The sequence below is a fragment of the Centruroides sculpturatus genome, unplaced genomic scaffold (genome assembly GCF_000671375.1).
Source record: "Centruroides sculpturatus isolate CEXI.00-Female unplaced genomic scaffold, Cexi_2.0 scaffold241, whole genome shotgun sequence".
Lineage (NCBI taxonomy): Eukaryota > Metazoa > Arthropoda > Arachnida > Scorpiones > Buthidae > Centruroides > Centruroides sculpturatus.
The window spans coordinates 417,873-426,661 of NW_019384409.1; the positions used below are offsets into that span (position 1 = coordinate 417,873).

The 8,789-nt window shown below is 34.1% G+C and overlaps 1 pseudogene; it reads right to left on the bottom strand.

The window, feature by feature from the left end:
• Positions 1 to 1,752: 1,752 nt before the first annotated feature.
• Positions 1,753 to 8,157, bottom strand: LOC111618970 (annotated as a pseudogene).
• Between the last annotated feature and the right edge of the window lie 632 nt (positions 8,158 to 8,789).

Here is an 8,789-nt window from a genome sequence, read left to right on the forward strand (position 1 = left end):
TGTCATATTTGAAGCACTCCCAAATTTACAAAATTAGATTACAAATTTTATTTAAGAAAGAAAATACTACGTGTTCAGTCCTAGGGTCAGAGTCCATTTCCTTGAACGACTGTGGGTGGTACTCTCACCACCTGACTTCGGTTTGCCTGTTTGTAGAGAGAGTCGCCATTTTGTATTTTACTTTCACTCGGTTCTCGGTCCCGAGTACCTACAAGTCAGGTTTTTTTATGCGCGCATGATTTGGGCACTTAATACTCTGTGCCAAATTGCAACTCCTGACATGTACTCCTTCATACCTCTAAGCTGGTAACACAGCAAGCAGTACGATTTTATAAACAAGACATAGTCTTGTTGACAATTATTTTTTTTAAGGTAATATTGTTATTTTACAACAACTTTTGTTAGACATTTAATAAAACAAATTTCAATATTTTAAATTTATAAACAAACTGTTCAAACTTTTCTAGAAAAACTAAAATTTATTGTTGTGTATTAAATATTTTTTATTAATAAAAATTTAAGATTTGTTTTAGTTTTTCACATTATTTAGTTTTGTTTTATTTATTGTTTTATATTTTTTGTGTGCTCTATTTCTAGTGTGAGAAAGGGGGGCCCGTAAGAAGAAAATGTCTAGGGCTCCAAAGTGGGTTAATCCGGCCCTGCCTGCTTCACCTACAAAACAGTTTAAAAATACCATTTTCTCATTACAACTGTTTGTAGGATGATAGAGTAATATTTATGTTGAAACAATCTGCTGCTTCTTCAGTTTGCGTCTTAATTAATAGCCACATGCTTTCCATCAATACCAAAAAAAAATTCCATTATTTTTGCAGCATCCTGCTGTGATGGCCAAGAGATTATTTTTTCATCTTCATTTAAAACTAACTTGTAAGAGAGAATCAACAACCTTATTTAAAATATTCCACGTAGTGCGTCGAAACATATTAAAACGATCGTCAATACCCATAGAAAACAGAGGAAAATGTTTTGTATTTAATTTCAATTATTTGTTGATTTTAAACGAAATTTACTTACTCCGTAAAAGAACACCGTCGTATCTATTTACTGGGTAAACTAATCCCATTAAATATGTATTATATTTATATAATTTGCTGCTCTGTTGTATTAATATACTACATCTGATTTCAAATATTACTTCGTATAAACTAACCGGAATGATTCTTGGTTTGCCAGTGTCCATAAGCAGCATAAAAGCTGCTTTTGAGGAGATACAGATCTTCTTCCAGGGTCAGTAATTTTTTTGTCTACAATCGGAATTATTTTCTAAGAAGATTTTCAAAAGATTCTCTTGTAAGTCTAAAATGTTTAAAATCGGTTGGATTATAAAAAGGTATCGTCTTTTCAAGAAAAGTTTCTATCTTTTTTATGGATCTTGCTTTTCATTGGTATTTTTTTCATTTTTTCAACACAGCCATAAAAAGATCATCCTCGTCCGATTCGGAATCGAGTAATTCTATCTGTAACGGAACATTTAAGATAGCAGCTTTGACAATATTACTGATACTGTACTGGAAACTGCCATATTGTTAGCATTCGCGTTTATTTTCGAACTGGGTGTGTAAGCACAAATACGCATGATCATGACGTCATTTCCTGTGTTCAGAAGTAGCACTATTAGTTCAGAAGTGAACGCATCCTAGATAGAGCTCTACGTGAGAGTAAACATAAAAGTGCAGGATTAAATTATAGAAATTCCTCATTTAAAATTAAATAGAATAATATTATGCTTGTTTTATTTATAAATTTAAAATAACTGCTTTTCAACAAATTTTCATTACATTGCATTATGAAAATCAAACGAAATGTAATACAGTATTACAAAAAAGAAATATAATCTTCCTTTTAGAAGATAGAAGATATTACAATTTTCAATTTTCTTTACATTTATTGCCATATTCTCCGTTTGTATTAACTTCATCCTTCTCGTCAATATTTTCATCGGAATCGAGTATAAAATCGTCGGAAAAATCTGTTGTTAGGTTCGGAATCTACGGATGCATTGTGTTTAGTACAATATTCTTCTATTGTGGATATAATCACGATTTTATCAATTTCAGCATCTGTTTTACCGTCTGAAACTTGTTTTTAATAATTTCTTCGTTCTTTCATCGATCCTTTTGATTCTTTCCATTTTTGATATATGACAGAAGCAGCTACATTAGTTGCTCAACTAATATTTGGTTCATTCAAAAGTAAAATAACACTCGGGAACACTGTTTTCACGTTTTCGGTTGGATTCTAGCGTTGGCAGGAAAGTTCTCCGCTTTGAGAATCATCTGTGGAGGATGAAGAATCGAAATGCGAGTTTTCCATTAAGATATACAGTTGGGTGCCAAAATTTTCTAATAAAATGGAGGATAATTAGGAGGTAATTTCATCTGTGCTTTAAAATATTCTTCTTCTTATATGGTGTTAGGTGGCAAAGAACACTTTCGCCGACTGACTTCACTAGAAAATCTTCGACGGGTTTTCTTTATAAACTGTTAAATTCCACTTTAACGCATTGTGTCATTTGGGATGCCACGAATGACCATTCGTGGAATCCCAAATTTCAGTGCATGACCATTCCGTTTACTTTTCTATAATAGTATCTTGGTTTGTCAAAAATATGATGTTTCAAATAATACGAGCAATTAAATATGTGTAATAATGAAACAGCAACAATCTCCAAAATTAATTATTCATTTATTTAATATTTCGCACGTGAAGAGTTTGAGACTGTTTAAACTCCTGTATTTTAAATAGAAACTAAGAAATTATTACAAAGATTGCTTTTAGCCCCTAGTATGATTAAATTAAATAAAATGTCTACTAATATCAGGTAGATAATAAGAAGAGTACTGGTGTGATAAGTCCTTATTATTATCTACCTGACATTAGCAGATATTTTATTTAATTTAAGAAACTAATAGGCAATTTTCTCATAAATTACCAACACACTTTAAAAGTGTGGATAAAAACCGGGTATATATCTTTCTTAATAATAAACTTTTTATTTTATATTCAATGATTTATCTTAATTAATTAAGGGATGACATCTTAAATGGCACTTTTTATGAAGAAATTATAGAAATTTTTGTTTCTACATATCAATATAAAAACATATTTCACTTTTTTAAGAGAGATGCAAAGAAAAAATCGCAATTATTGTAAATTCCTTGTTTGTAGCTTTTCAAGTCTTTGAAAGATCAAAGCCAGAATTATTCTGGTTTTGACCTTTCAAAAATCCCACTATAAGAACAAAATTTCTATTACAGTATGTATGTCTTCATTTCAACGGACTTTATATTCGTAATTTTTTGTTTTTTTTTTGTTTTTTTTTTGTAATACACTAAGAGAGATTTAATATGTTGACATATACCGAAACAAAAATGTTTAGGAGGTCATTTATCCAGATCTTGGACACACAGGCGTTCTCAAAATTTGGGCGTTTGGGACCTCTTTTAGAAAAGATTCCAGGCAATCGTCGTTTTTGCCCATAGGATGTCGCGCCAATGCTATCCGGAGGACTTTCCTACGGAAACCTGGCCTAATTATGTAGTCATAAGTATGAACAAAAGGAAATTTATCTAATAAGTTTCCTGTTGTTTCTGTTAACAAGCTTAAAAATCTTCGGGTTTACTGCCTGACTCAATCTTGTAGTACAGTAGAACCTGCATTATCCGGACCTCCATTATCCGGATTTTCGATTATCCGGATTTTCGATTATCCGGATTGTTCAAAATAAACAAAAATTTCACGAATTTGCTGATTTGCACTTGGCGAATTACGACACTGTTTATGTACGTGATGAAACGCATAACTTTTTTTGTTTCAACAACGTCTCACCCGGCACAGTGGTCGTAAACGCTTAAATATATTTTACGTAATAATAAAAATATAACTTGACATACGTATTTATAAATAATTTATATTCAAATTACATCATTTCTATGACCAAGGGCGGCGTAAGGCATGGACGACGTGAGCCACCGCCTATGCCTCGCGGTCCGAAGGGCCTCGCGCCTCAAAAGTTTATGCATTACTTAAAAGCCGTGAACGCGACAAAAAAAATTTACTCGTCATAAAACGATAAATAGTTTGTCAAATTTTTATTCATAAAAATGCTGTTTCAACTGCTTTTTATTTTATAAAATCCGTCTTCTTGAGCCACCAGAGGGCCTTTTAAACAATAGGTAGTCTGTTAGCATTGGTCAGTAGCAAGGACTTTAAACTAGTAGTATATAGTCCTTGGGTCAGTAGTAGTCCAAATGTAATACGAACGTTTGTTTTTTGAAAATTTTATCACGATTTAAATACAGTATTTACTTTTAATATTACCGATATGCCATCGAAAAGAAAACGTGTTGTATTATCATTAAAAAACAAATTAAAGTATTTGTTTCGATTATCCGGATTTTTCCTTATCCGGACTACCTTCATCCCCAATTAGTCCGGATAATCGAGGTTCTACTGTATTTTGAATTTGAGCAATGCAAGATTCGTTTCCGATTCTCAAATTTCTGGCAGATTTGTATCAAAACGTGAAAAAATCAACGCATTGTAAATTAATACACAAATTAATACACATTCACAAATTAAATCAATGGCGCGATTCATAGTTTCATGGGTTCCAGACAAATTTGAATTGGGGTCCATGTTTTGAGGCCCCTATTTGTGGGAGCAATTGCCTGAGGCCCCAGGCAATTGCTCATTTTGCCCATAGGATAACGCGCCACTGCCAGTGACACTTTGCTTTTAAAAGCTAGAATGTTATTGTCAGTGGCGTAGCGTGGGTGTCAGCCGCCCGGGGCGGAGGAAAATTTCGCCCCCCTTATTTAGGTATTTCGATTTAAAAGACTAAAATTCAGTTTCGTCACAGAATAAATAATGAAAAATTCCGTGCTAGTGTTGCCACCTTATTAAAATCGCCGACCCGGACGGCGGGTGAGGTTTGTTCGAACAGAAGTTCCTGACGCGTGCGTATGTCATTTTGCAATGCGAAGAATAATGTGAGCGCATGCCGGTTTTAAATCAGTTACAGTTAGCCACTAGGCAGACTTGGATAGGAGTAACACGAGTGGCCTAGTTCTATTGGATATTGGAGGTGTATACATATACGAATAAATCGTACAAGCTAAAAAAAAAAAAAAAAAAAAAAAGGTCAACAGGTCGCGCACGATATCCCCGGACGGCGAGTCGATTCCCGGACTATCCGGATGGATGGTAACACTTTTGTGCTCATTTCAATCGGTCCGAGTCGTAAGTGGACGAAGATATGAAATAAAATGGTTCAAATTCTTACAAGATATTATTATTATTTATTGTGAAATTTTGCCGCCCCCTAAAAAGTGCCGCCCCCACTACGCTACGCTACTGGTTATTGTACTTGTTTTCGTTCTAATTCAAAAGTGCCGGGACGACAGGCTGACGCCTTTAGAGCCTCGGTCCAGGGCCGGATCATCGCATAGACAAATTAGACAAATGTCTAGGGCCCGGTTTTTAGAAGGGCCCGGTCAAACTGTCTATTTTGAAAAGATTTGTAAATAAGATAGATTACTCTTCTGTTGGACAACTGTATAATACTGGTAAAACTGGTAAAATATTATATTATTTAAATATTAACCAAAAAGGTTAAATTAATCAAGTAAAACGGCAAAACCGTATTTGGGACACGACTATGTCTCGGAGACACTACTAAGCGGAATCACTTTGACTCTCAAAGCAGATCTCGTTCTCATTCTCCAACCTTCTTTGGTATCGCTGCTTTTGGGCGCGATCGTTCAAACTTCGTCGGCCACGATGCATTTTCGATAAAATTAACCTATCCAATTTCGAAATTTCTCTCCGTTGCGTGTCGGTCCGAGTTGAATTTTTGTCGATTCGTAACGAAAATTTCCCGTTTTTGAAAAAAAAATAATCGTGGCTATTGTATCGTCCAAAATTATTTTTTTTTTAAATTTTGCACAAACAATATACAGTTTAACCCGATTATAACGTCATCGGATGTAACGATGACCCTAATATAATGTCAAATTTTTATCGGTCCCACGATTTTACTATACTAGATAATGTTAAAAAACCCACTTGTAACGACATAAAACCGTTTTAACGTCATATTTGAAGCACTCCCAAATTTAGGTACTCAGGTCCCCTGAGTACCTACAAGTCTGGTTTTTTTATGCGCGCATGATTTGGGCACTTAATACTATGTGCCAAATTACAACTCCTGACACGTACTCCTTCATACCTCTAAGCCAGGGATTCCCAATTAGTTTTTCCTGCGTACCACTTCAAGAAAGAGCTCAAACTATCGTACCCCTTATAGCAGAAATTCATATTAATCCATACTAATATTATAAATTCGAAGGTAATTCTGTCTGTCTGTTACTTTTTCACGTCTAAACCGCTGAACAGGTTTTAATAAAATTTAGCACAGAGATAGCCTACACGTTGAAGATGGACATAGGCTACATTTTACTGCGAGAAAATATCTTACTCCCACGAGAAAATTCGATGTAATGCGGGAGAAGCTGTGGGTAGACAGCTAGTGATAAATAGAATAAGTTTTTTTTACATTTATTACCTTTAAAATGCAATTCTAATAATAATGAAAATAATATAAGGTTATTTAATTTTAATGTGACAAATGTGCACGATTTTCTTTGCACAACTTTGTAAAATATGGTTGCTTCTTGGTCAGCTTCAGTCTCGAGTCATCTTCGAGTTGAAGTGGTGAAGATGTTTAGTTTTCATGTTTGTCATGGCCGAAAATCCGCTCTCGCAGACGTATGTTCTACAAAGTGGTAGTAAATATTTTATTGCGCTTCGCTGACATGATAATATTGATAATTGTACAATTAGCACAAATTGTGTTAATTGTACAATTTTTGTTTCTTGCGTAAGAATTTAGATATTGTCACAAATGCATTTTTTTGATGAAATTTCGAGAATATTTTTAGTTATAAATAAACGAATTTGTGCATTCCACATCATGTTGTAAATTGCCGAATTTTTGATGGTCCACCCATTATTTCTTTGATTGCTTCATCTCGTGCATTTGCATTCTAAATCGACCGATTTTAGATTGCCGCGCGTACTCCTTCATGCAATTTCGCGTACCCCCAGGGGTACGCGTACCACTAATTGAAAACCATTACTCTAAGCTGGTAACACAGCAGGCTATACGATTTTATAAACAAGGCATAGTCTTGTTGACAATTAATGTTTTAAGGTAATATTGTTATTCTATAACAACTTGTGTTAGACATTTAATAAAATAAATTTCAATTTTTTAAATTTATAAACAAATTGTTCAAACTTTTCTAGAAAAACTAAAATTTATTGTTGTATGTTAAATATTTTTTATTAATAAAAATTTAAGATTTGTTTTAGTTTTTCACATTATTTAGTTTTGTTTTATTTATTGTTTTATGTTTTTTGTGTGCTCTATTTCTTGTGGGAGAGGGAGAGGGAGGGGGCCCGTTAAGAAGAAAATGTCTAGGGCACCAAAGTGGGTTAATCCGGCCCTGCTAATTTCCATTGTAATAACTACGATAAAAATATTTTTTATGCAAATACATACATACATTGCAGATATGCGGAAAGTAAAAACACGAATAAGAATTCGAATTACGGGGAGTAGATTCAAAGAACGAAAAATTAAACTGCATATTTCTAAAATTTTGATCGAGAAACTGCCAAAAAACCCCAATTTTTTTAAGTGTGGATGTCATTACGAGGGCACGATTTTGTTCAGTCTTTGAAGCTTAACCAGAGTATAGTCGAAAATTTCTGAAATTTTGCAGGGATATTTGTTTCTATTTCTTAGGAGATCGATGCTATTATATTTTGGTGGTTAAAGGTCGAGGAGGTGGGAGACAGAGGGGGATCGTGTGTGATAACTCGAGTAGGGTTGGACTTAATGACGATTTTTCTCGTTATTAGCATTTACAATTATTTATAAAGCCTATCTCTACCCTCAAAATTAAGCTTTTTGCCATTTTATAATAATTGAAATTATAATTATTGCCACACGGTCACAATGCTCAATGCTGGGCTGCAATTTTTAATTTATGTAATTTAAAATATATGCTCTCCGACTCAAATTATTACGCCCCGTACATCATACTTTTCCTTTACATAGATGGCCGGCATGACTATTGTTACGTAATGGTTTATTACACCGATCTGATATGACCAATCTAACAACATTTTAAAAATTCTTTAAATTGTTTAAGTTTTTTCAGATACTATATTTTTTCCTAATGTCAACTCTAAGAAACTGTAGCAATCGCAGCCGAATATCAAACGGTAATCTGCTAACCAATCAAATTTCGCAATAAACGGAATAAATATTTAAACTCGGCACCCTCGAAAACCACTTAATACGAGTTTACGGGGCAGCACAAAAAATGATTTACGTAATTTTCCTATTCGAATGCCACCTTACCTGTCTAACTGTCCTTCCTTAATCTCGAGAACGGAGTTAGATTAAAGTCGAGAACAGATACGGAAATCTTAGGGGCAGGAGGCCCCGATTAACTATAGACGAACTTTTGATGGAAACCGAAAGTCACGTTACTTCGATTCAAAAATTTTTCCCGAAAAGAGATTCGAGGCACGCTAACAGGAAAAGTATGATGTACAGGGGCGAGGAACCTCAAAGAATTGAGAACATCGTGACCATGTCATAATAGATAATCGCTCGTTAGAATTAGTTTAGTTTAGTTTATTTGGTTATCTGCCGAGGATATGCATCCTAGGAAGACTTTTATGTAAAGTTGGTC